We start from the raw sequence: 2,719 nt of genomic DNA on the forward strand, positions 1-2,719 counted from the left end.
CGCCATGAATTCCAAGAATTATATTTAAGAGCCCTTAATCGGGACAAACACGATCATTATTTTGTAAATCGCGTGCGATTGACAATCGCATTATTAGCATATCCGGAAGCATATTCGTCTTCGTGTTCTTTCTTACGACGTTGAATTCACCGCGAAAATTACGCAATGCCACAGTTCAGCCTTTTCTTTTTCTTTCTCGTAATACGTATTCTGCATGTCCGGTATTGTAAGTCGTTTGCTGCAATACATCGCGATAGATTCGCAGTATCCTCGAACATCATAAAAACAATTATTATTGTCACTGCGCGCGTCGACCTACATAGATGAAGATCATTTGCTCGCAACAATGAATTTCCTCAAGTGATATCGACAATTTATCAGCACATTTATCTGTAATTATTAAATGCTGCATATATAAGTAATGAATTAAATTTTGTCTGTATAAATCAAATACATACTAAATTTTATTACATTATAATATAAAGTCATGTATTAGTTTTAGATATATAATATTTTAATTATATTTTAGATATTATTTTGATATTTAAAAATATACTTATATCAAAGTATATATATAAAAATTTAAATGTATTCATGTCAATTTACAATAGCTTGATTTATTATCTAATTAGTAGTTTTTATTTAAAATCGATGTATTATTCTATACTATTCTATTCAATAATATATTTTATTTACATTACACAAAATATAATACACATAAGTTACAAACAAAATAGTGTTTCTTGTACAATCATTAGCAATTAGTATCTTATTAAAACGAATAACTATTCAACAATAAAACGACAAGGAAATTAACAGCAAATTGTGATTAACGTCATACGCCGACGAAATCGCTTTACACAGTTAATATTAATTAACATGACTCCGAAACATATTTTATCGCATGTTTCAATTTTAATAAGTTATTTATACATTAAAATCAATTGATATACATTAAAATCAGTTTTCTTATTTATTTTTTGAATATTTGTTTCAATGATATTAATAAAAATATTGTTTTCTTTATTACATCTAACGTGATTAATGAAATAATTGTCTGCTGCAATAAAGAAGTAGATTGGTCATTAATATAGGCAACATATATATAGATATCGTTTTGAAGGTGAAGATATAGTGAAGTAATTGATTAATGATCTGATAAGAGATTCTAATTATAGAATAGTCATTATATTATTTTAATTCAAGTCAAGACACTTTTAAGAAACCTTTTTTTCAAGTCAAAACATTTTTAAGAAACCTTTTTTTCTAAGAGTTTTTTTCAGAGTTGTTAAATTCCATTCTGACCTCTAAATTTAACAATAAAATTAATTAATAAAAACAATAAAAAGAAAATACAGTATAAGACTCTTCAAATAAATTAACAATAAAAACATTGATATAAAAAGGAAATGACAATGTGAGCCGACACCAATTATTGTCCACACGTGTAATTCAATGTATATAATAAAAATATAATACAGACGTTTCAACCCTAGTATTGGATCCTCGTCAATGTAAAATTTAAATTTAAATTAAAAAATTTAAATTTAAAAAAATAATTTGATTATAAAATGTATAAAATTTTAAAAGGATGACCTCTAATGAAAAAGGATTTATTATCAATAAAAGAGTCATAATCAGAATTTACAAATTAATTTAGAAATTAATAGTACTTAACAATTAATAATGAGCTTCAAATAAAGCAAAACTGGAAATTTAATGTTACTTTATAAATAAAAATTCTCTAAAGGCGCGTTAATGATAATTGTGATGAAGGATTTGTTTAAAATCCTTCGTCATATTTATCATTTCGAATTTTTTATTTTTGACTTCAGAATCAAGTAAAATATTAAATTATCTTATAGATCAAAATTAATGAAAATCGAGCAAGCAGATTAAAGATGAATTCAAGATGAAAGAGGGCACGTTTATAAAGAAATTAATAAATGTACAATGCAGGGATCGGATAATCAATGACAGTAAACAGAATTCGATTTTAATAAAAATCCTTCTTATAGCAAATTCGATTGGATGCACTCAGTTCCCACTGGTGCACGCTAAAGCTGTCAGAAATTGATGTAAAAAATATATGTTTAATATAAATATAAAAGCGAATCGAATCACGAAATCCTCAATGTATTTTATGTGCCGTTAAAGAAAATCTGTATTTTACAATTCGAAATATTTACTTTTATACAGATTAAATCAATGCAAGCAATTCTTTCATAAATACTAGTGCGCATTAGTACAGCCAACAGAATTCACTATTAATAATTATTGATTTTTAATGACCGTTCTTCGCAGTATGGGTAATTAATAATGAATCCGCAATACTTTCTACATTTTAATTAAATACTTTAAGCAATTACAATCTGATTTGAGTCCTCATGTAATCTTATATTGTCTGCAACACGCGAAATTGTTTGCGCGCGACTGCGGACGCGCATACATTTTATACGATTTTGATATAGACGCATGATATAGTTTTTTTTAGTCTGAAACGGGGTATACATACCGACGGTTATAATTCAGAATAATTACATACGGTAAAACGTTGCTACATCATTCCCCTTCACGAACACAATGTGTGATAATTTAGCGAATAAATATGCGTGAAAACTTCAGAAAATGTGTGTTTCGCAACACGATATTAAAGCCGTGCGTGTTCGTATATATTCAGCTTATTACCTCTTTATTTATGATATATATATATATATAT

General features: G+C 26.7%; 1 protein-coding gene across 3 annotated transcripts in view; it reads left to right on the forward strand.

Annotated features, from left to right (window-relative positions):
* The window catches only part of LOC108690344 (ABC transporter G family member 23), a 57,279-nt gene that overhangs the window by 34,416 nt on the left and 20,144 nt on the right, over positions 1–2,719 (forward strand). The gene's annotated exons all lie outside the window — the stretch shown is intronic.

Source organism: Atta colombica, unplaced genomic scaffold (assembly GCF_001594045.1).
Source record: "Atta colombica isolate Treedump-2 unplaced genomic scaffold, Acol1.0 scaffold315, whole genome shotgun sequence".
Classification (NCBI taxonomy): Eukaryota; Metazoa; Arthropoda; class Insecta; order Hymenoptera; family Formicidae; genus Atta; species Atta colombica.